Source organism: Stylophora pistillata, chromosome 4 (genome assembly GCF_964205215.1).
Source record: "Stylophora pistillata chromosome 4, jaStyPist1.2, whole genome shotgun sequence".
Lineage (NCBI taxonomy): Eukaryota > Metazoa > Cnidaria > Anthozoa > Scleractinia > Pocilloporidae > Stylophora > Stylophora pistillata.
The window spans coordinates 29,685,952-29,700,951 of record NC_142522.1 but is presented as its reverse complement, the minus strand read 5'-3'; the positions used below and the strand labels follow the sequence as shown (position 1 = coordinate 29,700,951).

Below are 15,000 nucleotides of genomic sequence, written 5' to 3'. Positions count from 1 at the left end.
GTCGCATACCACAAAATCTCATGGGTACCTTGCTCCACAAGCGGACGATGATTTGAGAATATCGTGAATAATTGACACTCAACTAATAATTAAATGGTAACACATAATCATAGTAACGGTAATAACGCTTCTTTCACTTGTTCCAGTTAATTATACATTACTATTTCTCATTTCAATCCGCTGCCATTCTATCGTTCGATCATCCCGTCGCCGACGGAAATGATTAAGGTCACCCTATTAAACTCAAGGTATCGTTTTTCGGACCAGGGTTTCGAACTTACTCGCTTCCCAAAATTTGCGGCTCTTTTAGCCATTGGTCGTTGATTGAAATGGTGAAATGCTCTCTATTCGAATTGATAAAATTTTTCTTCCAAATTCCCACAATGAGCAGATCAAACCTATTCTATTTGTACAACCAGCCGCTGTTCGGGAACCGGAGCCCGCGCTCCTTCCCGAAGAGACGGCTGGACGCGTGAGGTTTCTTTTGCCAATCAGAATTTCGCCTGCAGATTTTTGCAAGGCCGCATGAATTATCTTGTGAGACAAAGTTTTCAAAATGGTGAAGATGATAAATTGGTGAGTGGGGTATGCGATCAAGATTTACAGACGATTAAGATTGAAGGTTTGAAAGATTTACAACGAGAAGCTCTAGAGAAGCTGGTCTGCGGCCAGCATGTCTTCGTGATTGGGCCATTCTATTTAAAATCCGCACCCCCCCCCCTCATTGAAGGCTTTCCTGTAACACCCCTCCAGAAAAGAAATTTTTTAACCCCCTTCAGAATTGCCCTGAAATTATCCCCTTCAGAATTCTATGTAGCTATCAAGCAAACCAATTGAACCCCCTTCAGAAACTACTCGTGAGAACTTGTAAAGGGTACTTCAGGGCGACCCCTCGCGGAACTATGGTTCAACCCCCTTCAGAAAAATATAGCATCGAACCCCCTCCCCCTAAGAAATCCCAGGCCTTCAATGAGGGGAGGGTGCGGATATTAAATGGAATGGCTCATTCTCACCAACGAGGTCGGGAAGTCGCTGAATTTTCAGTCAGCGCCGATTGTTTTTGACGCGGTGACAAGATAGGAGGCCTTTGTTAAATGCGAAGTTAGTCGTTCTTGTCATTTCTCCTCTGGTTTCACTTTTGGAAGGTCAAGTTCGATTTCTTAAACCTGTGGGAATTACAGTGGAGTTTATTTGGGACGAACAACGAAACGATGGCGGTCCATGCCTCTTTAAAGAGAGGTTACGTCTGATTGTAATCGATGAGGCTCACTGTATTTCTAATTGGTAAGCAGAGCCATATTTGAAGCACGTTTCTTGTATAGTTCATGGATTAGTAGTCCTTAACACTGAAACATAAATAGCACAGGGCTTTCTTGCACGACGGGACATTTCAAGCCATAGGTGCGAGAACTGAAAATAAAACAGGATAAGGTGCCTGTGTGTAGTGTTTGTTGTTGCTTTTGAAACTTAGATTATAGTAGAGAACGAAGGGGCTGTAACTTTGAATAAAATCATACCAAGTTATGGAAATCAGTCTGTGTTGTAAGCTTTCACAAATATAGCTTTTCAGCAATCATTTGTCAAGCCTGATTTGTGATTATTAATTTTCAAATACAAGCAAGCAGTTCACTAGACCACAGAAAGCGAAAAGAAACCACTCTATTTGGACCCCTTGAAAGAACCCCATAATATTTCCTTATGAAGTTTCATTTTCTTCTTGAAAGTGCATTTCCAAATGATAGTCTCTCGCGGCCTTAACTCTTCCTTCATCTGCCGCGTGGCGAAGAGAAATTATTGACGGCGCGGCAACACTTGGCGAAATTGTGCAGTTGGAGGGCACGCCACCTTGGTTTTCTTCCTAGAATCTTTTTCTTCGCAGCCACAGAAGATACATCCGGTTTTCGAGTTAGGGCCGTGTTTTCACGAGCGATTTTTCAGGTCGCTTAGCGAGTGACAAGCGGAAATCCCGTGAAAACGGTTGTTTTTCTAAGGTATGGGTCGCACTTGGGTGGTAGTTTGGAAAATATAGAATGCCGGAATTCCGTGTCGGAATATCCGGAATACCCGGAATTCCCGGAATGACCGAAAAATAATAAATTTAAAAAAAATTAAAAGTAAATAAATAAATAAATAAGAATATTGATGATTAAAAATTAATGGTAAATTTACAACTTAATCAAATAATTTAATGCGAAATTTATCTCTGAGGGTCTCTGAGGGTCCGAAAAAAAAAAAAAAAAAAACACTTACCGGAACTGTTCATGGAGATGCACGTATTAGAATTAAAAAAACAGTCTGCGTCAGGCCAGTAGCCCATACAGCCTAAGAGACGAAATATTTGTACACTCCCTACCCCCTGAATGGGATGCTAGTCCATCACATGGTTACTCCCCGTTTTAAATTCGCCTCCACACATTTACACACCTGTAGGATGTCTAGGGCGCAAGGACCATTAAGCTGGGACGCTTTTCCAGCCGGAACCATTGCAGAATATTCAACAAATGCAATATTTGCAATTAGTTTAATAGTTTCAATTTTAAAAATCTCCGAACTGTTACAAATTAATACTCTACCTTAAATAATTATTAACCACACATTGGGAGCTATCAAAGCAGCTACCAGCCGTCTCCAGTTAAAATTGAGAGATCGTCAGTTACTCGACACCTTTTTATATATACCTTGAATATATATACCTTTGAATATAAACCTTGTACTGATGGATACTTCTACACAAGAAAAAGGGCAAAAAAGGACTTACTCCTCGGTTTTCTCTGGAGATGGTAAGTTTTTTTTCCAGTTACTTTTTTATGGTTGTGGTTTCGCTTGAATGCTAAATTTGACCCACCACGTGGTCCATTGTCTTTATTGGTGGTACTCCTAGCGATTCCGAAGTGTATAGGCACTGTTTATCAATTTTTTCTTAATATATTTCAATTTGTAAACCACGCAGAATCCAGTAGTCCAGAGAAAGAGCTGGAAAAAAGGTAATGGAAACCCTAATTAGAAGTATTTCTACCGTAATTGTTGATGATTAAAAAAATTATGCTGAAAAGATATGTTTAGGCCGCTAGGGGAGAGTCTTTCTGGAAAGCTCAGTTATCTCATTCAGGTGAGGCCCGTCCACATACACTTAAAAAGGTGTTGGCGGGTCTATGCGACTCCTGTAATTCGCAAATAACTCCTCAAGCCTTCATATTTATCTTAGCTCTTCCTGATGTGTCTGTTAAGCCCGCTGCTTAGTGAATACGTCTTGCACGACAGCTCGCACAATAGTTTGGAAATGTTTGGAAATAGCTTGCACAGCACTTATTGTTAGAAGCTATCACAAATGAAAAGCAAATGGATACAAGAGTACTCATCGGAAAAGATTTAATCCATCAATATATGCTAATGCTGTGCCCTAAAACAACAATTATCGATTGTTAAAACTACGGGAACAAAGTTTCATATTCAGAGGCAGTAATTGTAGTCTCCCCGAGTCTCTTATCTCTTCGGCACACCTTTAATACACAAACGATTAGCTTAAAAGATAATTCCAGACAGAACAATAACAAAAAGTGAAATCAGTGTGTCGCTATCACACAAAACAGAACGTGATTTCTTTCCTTTCCAGACAAGAGCAGCTTTTTTTGTTGTTAACAGTTTGTGGCAAATGAAATAATTCCAATGGAAAAAGGTCGCTTTCCCCTAATTCAATTCCCTAGTCCGATAAGAAAAGGAAGATCGAAGGCTTGCTACGATACTCCTTTTTTTCTCATCAAATCAATTTTTTGATTACAAGCCCCCCCCCCCCCCCCATGTGGTTACCTCTTGAGTAATGTCTCAATTAACTAATTATCACTCTACAGTGCCTTTGATACTGACGTGAAGCCCATTCATGCACGTTACAGAAAGAACTCGAAGTCAAGTAGATCAGAAATATCTGGTAGGTTCATGAAATGTTTAAGACGCGTTCGTGTGGATTTGACATCCGGGATTTGACCAAGACATACAATGAATTAATAACATTATCACGACAGGCGATAAGTTCACGTTCGTGGATACCATCTAATAAGCCACTAAAAAGAAATAAACTTTATGTCTGAAGTTAAATTAACAAAAAAAAAAAACCTTTATGTCTGAATCTATCAAAAACTCTAATCTCAATCATTGCAGTCAATAAATTACTTTTATCGCAATCTATAGGGAGGAGGAGCTATATTTTACGTATAGTTCCGGGCAAGAGAAGATGATTTATTGTTTCGTAACATTTTAAAAACTGCCACATTGGTTTCCAGGTGACACAGATCTGTAAACTATGAAAAATATTTTATTTGAACCCAGCAGTCCGATTTCTTGAAAATTTTTAATGATTCGTTTTGTTAAATGCTTCGAACATTAAAATGTCATCACCTTCTTTTTGTGCGAACTGGATTAAATCCTGAAAATACTTCATTTTTACCGAACAAAAAAAAAAAGCACTTTTAGCAGTTTTAGAGATAACTTTTAGAGGCGTTGCCCTTAAAAATTACTGGCGCTAGATGATTTATACTCCAGATGAAGTTGATGGACACGACATGGTCTGAGGTTTTTTTGCAAACAATGGTAGACACGTATATGTGCACGATCCTTCGCAGTAAAGCACTATTTGAGCAATAGTGAAAATCAGACCTGAAAAAAATTTCAGGCCTGTACGGGATTCGAACCACTGACCTCTGCGATACTAGTGCAGCGCTCTACCAATTGAGCTAACAAGCCAACTGGGAGCAGGCCATCAAATTAATTCGACATAAACCCGTAAATGATAACTTGCCGGCACGGTTCGGTGCCTCAGACATCTTGCTGTTGTGGATGACTAAGGCTGTAATGTCCTGATAAATTGCTGGAGGGAAAGAACAGTTCTCCTCTATCCATAATCTCATGTAGACAAGGAACACGCCAGCGCGTAATGGAGAAATTTCCCGCTCTTTCTGGTTTTATCCGCTCTAACCTATACGTCACACGCACCCACAAAATGACAACTTTGACCGCACCGGGCGCAGTTCTCTTTGTTTCAAAAAATTTTGGCCAAATCGGCCAGTCCCACCCAAGCACACCAGCGTCTTTCATGATTTCTGAAATTTTTAAAATTTTTGAAAACCGCAAAAATTGGGTGGCATTAGAAAATGCTTGTGCTGACAGATTTTAAGTGCGGCCGCACTTTGGGTTTGCTCGCCAAGTACTTATCGTATTTACATCCCCTTTTCCACTTAGAACCCACAGTGCTTGAGGTCTGTCAATAATAAATCACACTTCTGGTTTATTTACCTTGAAGCAACCTTCGGCATCAGTTTGTATATTGTTCGCTGTAAGCTACATGTAGTTCTAGTGTGTGTATCTCCGTGAACAGTGCCATTGGTAGCTATTTTTTACGTCATGTGGTCTCTGCATTTTATTGAGAGAAAATTTTGCATTTTTTTGGTTTTACTTATAGAGAACTGATTTTCTTTTTTTTCTTTTTAATTTTTATTTTCACTTTATTTTTACTTTTTTAATTAATTATTTTTTAATTATTTATTCGCACTTATTATTTTTAATTATTAGGTAACTTTTTTTCAATTTATTATTTTTTGGTCATTCCGGGAATTCCGGGTATTCTGGCACGGAATTCCGGCATTCCATATTTTCCAAACTACCCACTTGGGCAAAGTTTTCAACTTTGCCGGCAAAAAAAACCACAGAAAATTTGAAACCGCAACCGGAAAGTAAACTTTTGGTTTCAACTATCAGGGTCGCACTAGGTGAAAAAATGTTAGTGATGGATAAACCAGACACACGTTTATCGACGTGCTATGGAGAGAAAGCGGTGAGCTGAAAAAGGAAAACAAACGTTAAAAAAAATGCGTCCCGTTGAAGCATTGTTAATAACGATCACGGTGATGATTATTCTTCTTATTCATTTAAATCACGAGCCCTTTTTCGTCTTTCGTATGATCTATGAAAGATGGGTTAACGCCTGTTTAACTGTTTTGACTGCCGCTATGATGAGAGCGAGAAATCGACGTCAACGAAGATTACTTCGAGCGCCATATGCCTGGTCAGTTCCGCGACCAGTCGAGTCGTTTGCTGTTTACTGACAAGCGATGACAGTTACCGCTGTGATAGCTATTATTTAGCCCGAGTTTTCCGAAATCTACCTGCCCCACCCAAGCACTACGGCGTCTTTGATGTTTTGGCCGGCTTTCAAAGTTTTTGCGAACTGGAAAAGTTAGAGTAGCATTAGGCAATGTGCCCCGATGACAGATTTTTACACCAAAGTGACCACATTCATACAAAACTTTGCCAAGTGCGACCCATGTCTAACTCGCTTAAAAGTTAAGCGAGTCGGCAAACTTCAGTGGAATTCCCCTTAAATTCAAGCCACTAAAATAAACCAGGTCGCTTAAGCGAGCTGGTAATTAATTTCGGCCAATCAGGAGTCGTTCGCGGTTATTCATTTGACAGGGCTGTGAAATCGGAAATACAACACGCGTGGTATTTTTATTCTCCCGTGAGGCTTCTGCGGCATTCAAAACAACATGGATAGTCGTAGACCGATTAATTTTTCTTTTTATGATCCAAGAAGCTATGGAGCTTAAACCTAGTAGGGGACTTACTTCTAATTTTTTTGCTCTGGTACTGCTTGTACAAATCTTTAAATAAAAAAATAAATAAATAAATAATAAAGCTTCCATCAAATGATGCACTATGTTCTCGCCAGATGTTATTTTCGTGATGGCTTAAAACCATATGCTCGAACCTGAACTGTGGCCTTTCAAGAACCCAAGCGATTTTCTTTTTACGAAATGCCCTCCGTAACTGAAAGTAGCACGCCTCTGTTCTTCTCTTGCTACTTCTGATTGTAAGCAATCGCAGCCTTTGTTGAAATCGGCTACTCCGTCGGATGAAAGCCAACCGCATAAACTCACAGGGAGCCCAGACAAGCGACGAGTCTGGTTGTTTATTCGAAATATAAAGGAATGTATGGGAGAATATTGAAAAGTCTTATTATCGTAAACTTGTATCATGAAATGTCTGAGTTAAAGCTCAAAATAAATGTAAACCTACCTCACTTGCTGTGTATTGTCGTTTCTGTGGCTCTAGATGACGAATTTGAGCATTTGGTGGGCCATTGCGTGGACTGTTACCATACGTTATGAGAATGAGACAAGGGTGGAAAGCTCATTTTCGACCGCTCTAGCGCGAAGCCGATTTTCACCCGGAAATAAGAATAGCCCGGCTTTCAAATCAAAAACCAGATAAACTGAAAGGTTGACGCTTCTTCTCGTCGCATTCAATCGAAGATCCATTCAAAATCCAAGCGCTAACCGCCAAGAAAATTTCGAGAAATGCAACTTTCGAAACGATCAGCATCCGCGGCCCCGATTTCGTGTGTCAAGGAGCAACCTTCACGCTGTTTGCCCCATGCTGATTGGATGATGCTAAAAAATTCCCGATTACAAATGCCTCATGTGGGAGGGGAGTCAGGGGCATATTCGCGCCAGCGTTTCATCTACTGACTAGCCTGGCGCGAATATGCCCCTGACTCCCCTCCCACATGAGGCATTAGTAATCGATCATTGTTTAGCATCATCCAATCAGCGTGGGGCAAACAGCGTGACGGTTGCTTCTTGGCACACGAAATCGGGGCCGCGGATGCTGATCGCTTCGAAAGTTGCATTTCTCGAAATTTTTTTGGCGGTTAGCCCTTGGATTTTGAATGGATCTTCGATTGAATGCAACGAGAAGAAGCGTCAACCTTTCAGTTTATCTGGTTTTCGATTTGGAAGCCGGGCTATTCTTATTTCTGGGTGAAAATCGGCTTCGCGCTGGAGCGGTCGAAAATGAGCTTTCCACCCTTGTCTCCTTCTTATAACGTATAGCAACAGTCCACGCAATGGCCCACCAAATCGTTCAAATTCGCCATTTAGAGCCACAGAAACAACAATACACAGCAAGTGTGGTAGGTTTACAGTTATTTTGAGCTTTAACTCGGACATTTCATGATAGAAGTTTACTATAATAAGACTCTTCAATATTCTCCCATACATTCCTTTATATTTCAAATAAACAACCAGACTCGTCGCTTGTCTGGGCTCCCTGTGATAAACTCAGCAATGAAAAGAAGAAGGAAGTACATGCGACCATCTTCTGGCATAGGGTAAAATATGGACTGGACTGGACTATTTTTTGGACGATTTTTTGGACTATTTTTTGGACGATTTTTTGGACGATTTCTTGGACCATTTTATAAGGGGGAGGCACACCTTTAGTACTCAGGGAGGGGTGAGTGAAGTCGACAAGTACTGAGGAAGGGTTGGGGGAGGAGTGTTATTACTCAGGGAGAGGTGGTAGGTGGTTGTAATTGTAAACACTACTGGTTATAGAGCTTTGGCTGGATCGTAATAATTATTTTAATCGGTTTTTCGACTGACTTCTCCTACATCAACATTTTGCGCTGGGCCGCGGCGTTCCTTTCATTTTTTAGCCATGCGAAAGCGAAACTGCCACGTAAACACTGGACTTTTTGAAAATATCGCGTTTACGATCCTCTACTGCTGAGTTACCAGTCTAGCATAGGTTATAATGCGTGTGCCTTTTGAGTCGACTTGTGCACCATCAGTTTTCCTTTGTGCAATTAGCAGATTTATCTATCTTTCTTCATTGATGTTATCAGACGAGATCACAGAATTTCCGTTCCTTGGCCCTTGACTTTAACCGCAACTATCGGCCGATAGTTCCTCGAAAGAAACACTCTATTGTTTAACTACGTATTTCGGTGTAGTGCGAAATTCTGTGATCTCGTCTGATAAGATCACTGACAAAAGGAAGATAGACAAATTCAGTAATAACATACTGTATACACAAAGAAAAACGTGAAGCAATTGTAGTGCACACACAAGTCGACTCAAAAGACACACGGATAACTCAACAGATGAGGATCGTAAACGCAGTATTTTAAATATAAATTAAAGTTCAGTGTTTACGTGACAGTTTCGCTTTCGCAGAACGGAAATTCCGAGATCTCATCTGATAACATCAATGACACAAAAGGAAGAGAGTTAAATCTGGTAAAGGGCCGACCATTTAACTCTTAATGGGGGGGGGGGGGGTGGGTGATTTTGAAAACAAATTTCCTGCAAGCGCTTGTTGGAAGAAAAAATTTGCATGCAGCCCAAATGTAACAGAAAAAAAGAGCAATCAGAACGGAAAAAAATATCCTGCCCAGCAGATTGCTAGAAAAAAAATTTCCTGATGACCAGAAAACACCCACCGCCCCCCTCAAAAGTTAAATGGTCGGCTCCTAATGACACACTGTATACACGTTTTTCGAGGTGAGCGTTTTCGAGGTGTGCGATCTGCGGTCTGCGTTTTCGAGGTCTGTGTTAACGAGACGCCTGAGAGAATATTGCTTTGTAGGATTTTACCAAAACTGATTTCATATACAAACGTTAAAATTGCGATAGCGCTTGTGAATTGTATATTTGCGGCTCTAGTCAAGGGCCAAGGAACGGAAATTCTGTGATCTCGTCTGATAACATCAATGACAAAAAAAAAAAAAGAGAGATAAATCTGGTAATTACACAAAGGAAAACTGATGGTGCACAAGTCGACTCAAAAGGCACACGCATAATAACCTATGCCAGACTGGTAACTCAACAGTGGAGAATCGTAAACGCGATATTTTCAAAAAGAATTAAAGTCCAGTGATTACGTGGCAGTTTCGCTTTCGCATGGCTAGAAAATTAAAGAAACGCCGCGGCCCAGCGCAAATGTTGATGTAGGAGAAGTCAGTCGAAAAACCGATTAAAATAATTATTACGATCTAGTAAAAGCTCCATTAACCAGTAGTGTTTACAATTACAACCTCCTGCCACCCCTCCCTGAGTAATAACAGTCCTCCCCCAACCCCCTCAGTACTTTTCTACTGCACCCATCCCTCCCTAAGTACTAAAGGTGTGCTTTAAGAGAACTTTAGGTAATCCATATAGAATCGCATTACAGTAGTATAAGTTAGTGGTCACAAAAGCATGAATAATTGCCTCAGCAGATTCACGATCCAAATATGTTCTGAACTTACTAATATTAGTTACATGGAAATGACATGTTTTGGGAGATAGTCGCACGTGGCAAGATAGTAAAGCCATAGAGTATTGTTGTCATCATTCATTATTTCGCTACCTAACTCCGTACAAAGTTCATGCTCTCTTCGTCCTCCGGGGGCACGTAAAGAATCCTTCCAAGTTTAATGCCAAACTTTGAAACAAAGATCTAGTGTATTTACATCAATTAAAAGGGGCCTTTTTCATTCTGAGCAAGCTCAAAAGGTTTAGAACAAAAGTTTTGCACTAATATAGAGTAAACTGAAAAAAGCGAACAAACTTAGTACTGCCACGTGCAAAATCATTTTCTCATTTTCATTTTCTCGGCTGTAGTAACTGTAACTGAACTCTCTGTAAATAATAATAATTACAATGATTTCTTCTAAATTTTTAAAGGGTTGTTTTAGTTCTCCACTTATATTCATATGTGGGAACGATAAGAAGAACAACAACCCTGATCCGAAATCTATGGAACTGGTTGAGATTTGCCCAAATATAAAAGGAGCTCAAAACACAAGTTAATTAGTCAAAGAAACATCTAAGATACATACTTCTTTTACAACGCTTTGTCGATATGTTCTTGTTAGCAAAGAAAGGTTATTCTAAGAGTTATAGAAACTTTAAAATTGTTACTTAGTGCTTTTACATAGAAATAAATATTGACAATGGGTGAGCTTGGCCTATCGTTTATGCTCTTCAAAAACCCAATAGTTTCTTAGTCTTTCCTAATTTACTTTTGCCGCATCACTTTCTGCGTGGCACACGTGTTACACAATTTACAGTATTGAAGAGGAGGTTTTGCCACGTCATTTTAGACTCTACCCAGGCAATGTGAACATCTAAATTCTCACAAACTTCTTTTATAGTCACTGCTAAAGAACACGTTGAAGTCTCGCGTATTATCCTTACCTCTTCACTCGATTCAACTTGCAATGTCCTTTCCTTGAAGATGAAAAGTGACGACGCTACAAATCCACGTGGGAGAAGAGGTAGGCAGCTTGGGTACAACATCGTAAAATGTGCTATTTTTAGAAATTACGTAATACTGAATGTGAACGTTTTAAGCAATGCTTGCGGAAAATATGAGTTCAAGACAGAAGTGCGTTTCCTTTGGCGAGAAAAATTATCCAAAGACATCTAAAACCAGAAGTGATGAGGAGATCAATTTTACTTCGCAGTTTCTACGAGAACGAAGGTCATGATATCATTATTCCAAAAGTGAACATTCCCTCTTGAGATCTTCAGCGACTGCATAAGAAAGTGTGCGAAAGAAGAAACAAAAGGCAGCGAAAAAAAAGCGTTGATTGGTCCTACAAAAAGCCTTTCCGGAGTGAAAGGTAGGTTGCATGCCGGGCAGAAAGAAACAGAAGTTGTTCCTTCATGGACACGATAAAATTATCTTCCTTTCCCCAGTTTTACAATGAAAAGTAGACGTCATATCCTCTTAAGCAAGTGGGCTTGATTTCAATCAGCCTCCCGATGCATCACAAAGTTTTATAGAAGTAATCATTCTTCTTCGCATCTTATGTGTACTTCGAAATCAGCGCACTGTATCGATGGCGGTTTAAGTTCCATCGACTGTGCCACGTTGGAGTTGCAGTCAAGCTCCATATTCATACATAGGCCAGAATCTTTACCCAGTTAACTAGCAAAATGGTCGAGGATTGACTTCAGACGTGAAACGCGGCGTTTAAGAAGCCTTAGTGAGAAAAGATACATTTATATTGAAGCAACGAAGCCAACAGAATATTAATAGCTTCACTCCAGTGTTGTGAATTTGATCGCAATTAATCAAGCCTCCGGAAAGCGAGGACAATAGGTCAGTTTTCTCCACAGCTGATTGGTCGAAATTGATTAAAGTGTCAAATTTCAGAGTGGGTGGTTGAGATAGCCAGATGAGTGGCCATTCAAGGAGCTTCAAGACTATGACATGTGGGATTAAACTCCAACAAAAGGATATTTATATTAGAGGGTGCAAAACGTCACTCAAACAAAATAAAAGTTAATTGTTCGCGAGCTTTACTGACTAGACAACCGGAACTGTGTTGACACATGTTCTCAAAACTCTTTCATCAATCACGCGGGGAGGTTATTCGTCTCCAAGGTATCTAGACTGAAAAGGTGACAAAGACGGGGGGGCCGATTAGAAACTAGAAGTTCTAGAAGGGGGTTAGGGATGAAATGCAGCGTTTAGGATCATAGCTCGAGGAAACTACTTCAAGTTCGAATCCAGGAGATTCCCGTGAGAGATTATGACTTAAAAATGATGTAAACTAATATTCAAGAAGGGCATTCTGTTAAAAGTCTTGACGCGGACGACCTGAACTTAATTTAGTGAGACTACTTGAATGCAATTTCTGTCTTCTTAACAGGATCAACAATAATCAATTCATTGTGTAGAATTCTGCTGCATCGCTCTGTAGATTGCGCCTAATTTAGTGGAAGTAACTATTTATGTTTTACATGTTCTGTGTAATTTTGATGGGGTTTCATTCGGGTGCACAAGCGGTTAGAATTCACATAGAAGGAAACATTTTCTTGGAATAGTTTCATTTTTGTAATATCCTTCAGTCACCCAAGCAAAGGGAATAATCTTAAACTTGGTATTTGACCCCCTTTGTCTCTTTCTTTCGACCGTAGTGGATAGAGTACGCCCTCTGACCTGAAAAATTACTAGCGTGCTGGTGTTTCTTATCCTCAGCTCTTGAGGACGTAATCTGCCCAAGCCATATGAACAGGGAAAGAACTCAAACTAAAGTCAGTCGATATTATGGAGTTGAAATTGAAGTGATAATATCATGACTCAGGACTTTAAAAGAACTGCACAGATCATCGCCATTAACAAAATTCGCCAACTTGTGTTCACATAGCTTGCTCCACTGAACTGCCGCACTTACGATTTCTGTCGAGTGAAAAGGCCTTGGTGGCGTAAATCTGCAGCGCTCGTGGTTTTCAATAACTAGATCGAACTAATGTATTATGCATTCATATTTTTGGCATACTCTTATTCGTTTAAATATTGGTTAAAAAAATTGGGACCTATGCTCGCGATGAAATGTTGCTGTAAGATGATCGTTTTTACTTACTTACGTACGTAAGCGATCACTTCACAGGTTTATTAAGAACCATCCTAGTGATCAGCTCCCAGTTAGCTCAGTTGGTAGAGCACTACACTGGTATCGTAGAGGTTATGGACTCAAATCCTGTACAGGCCTGAATTTTTTTCAGGCCTTATTTTCACTACTGCTCAAGTAGTGTTCATTGCTGCGGAGATCGCTTTGATAATCAAAATTTAAGAACGTACTGTGAAGAACATACCCAAGCTGAGACTCGGCTTTATTTTGTTCACTTATTTATGAGAAGCAGTGGCGGATCTAATGGACCCTCCCCCCTATCATCAGTTTGGTTAAAAAAATGAAAAGCAGAGGGAAGAAAAACTATAGCAGGTGTACACCGCCCCCCGGTTAGCTCAATTGGTTAGAGCGCCGGATTGTGTTGAGTGGGAGGTCGAGGGTTCGAACCTTGGCCGGACCAATACTCATGGTCTCAAAATAACTGAGGAGAATTTGCTACCTTTCTATAATATCAAGAAACGGATAGATATTCTAGTCTTCTCAGATAAGGACAAATAAACCGTTGGCCCCGTCTCCTGCAGGGCTAGGGGTAGGAGACGTTAATTTCCCACCCACGAGATTTGTGGATGTCCTCCCCTGGGGTGGGATAGGTGGGTGTTCACAGGGCCCCATTCAAACTAGCTATCTGCTAAACTGGGCTACCCTGTATAAATATTCGTAAATACAAATACAAATACTCACAAACAAAACCGTTCTCCTCCCACCTCCCCCCCCCCCCCTCCCCACTCATTCCTCAAGGTCTGGATCCGCCACTGAGAAGTATAAATGAAAGGAAAAGAAATGTAAAACTGAGGTCTAACAAGATCATTAACTGAAATACTCAGGGATATTTTTCAACATTAACAATGAGGTTTACACTAAAGAACAACTCAGATTTTAGTCGAACCTGGTCTGCACCAATAAAACTTCTAACAATTTCAAGAACACACTAAGAACGTTTTCAGGCTCAAATCGCACAAAAATAAAAATGTTCAACTTTAGCCCTAAAGTAAGGTGTAAGTTAAGCGTATCAAGGGTAATTTAGTCTGGGGGACTGTTGTCATAGGTGATTGTTTTTTCTTGTTTCCAATCGGTGCATAAGAGGTTAATCTAATTCAAGAATATTCTGTTCGCTTTGGTAACAAATGGAATTTGTTAGATTAGATTGCATCTGTATGTTTGAGCTTGATCAAATTCCGAAATGCCACATCAAACAAATTCCACGCCGATCAAAATCGAAAACTTTTGGGTCTTAATGACAGGAGAAAAATTTTTAGTAGATAATGCATGTCGAGGTCAAAGCGTTTGGGTTGTAGAAAATGGAATATCTTAAATGACCAGTGTTAAAGCTGACTGCCATCGAAAATAGTTTCGTTACAAAGCGTAGAAAACAGAGAGTTGAAAAAAAATTGTTTTCGAACCAATGTCCTCCAGGATGTTTTTGTAGATAGCCGAGTGAACCGAAAGGTGACCCTTGGATTCTGGAAACACGGAAGTAATAGATATTGTCAGTCATAAATTTCTACAAGCGATTCGTTGCAGAACAAAGACCAGCTTATGAAGAGGTTTTGAAATAAGTTCAGAAAAGCTTAAATGTTAACAGGCGAACTGTGAGTAAGAGGGCAGGAATGATGACTCCGTACTGCTGTTGTTTCACTTTCGGTGACAGCTACCTTTACATTTACGCTAATGCCAACTGATGCCGAATCTCGTTTCGCCGCGAAATACTCCGTCGGAGATCACAAAGTCTCTTGGCTAGACGAAAATGGTAGAGATCAAACTTACCT

General features: G+C 40.1%; 1 protein-coding gene across 9 annotated transcripts in view; it reads right to left on the bottom strand.

Moving 5' to 3' along the window:
* The window catches only part of LOC111321141 (TNF receptor-associated factor 2), a 61,842-nt gene extending 49,935 nt beyond the window's left edge, over positions 1–11,907 (bottom strand). For 5 of the 9 annotated variants that reach the window (XM_088756238.1, XM_088756239.1, XM_088756240.1 and 2 more), the window contains exon 1: positions 11,010–11,906. The gene's annotated coding sequence lies outside the window, so the exon portion shown is untranslated. Of the gene's footprint in view, positions 1–2,758; positions 2,974–11,009 lie in introns of all 9 variants that reach the window. The other 4 variants (XM_088756237.1, XM_088756246.1, XM_088756242.1 and 1 more) reach the window with 2 other exon arrangements.
* Positions 11,908–15,000: the final 3,093 nt, after the last annotated feature.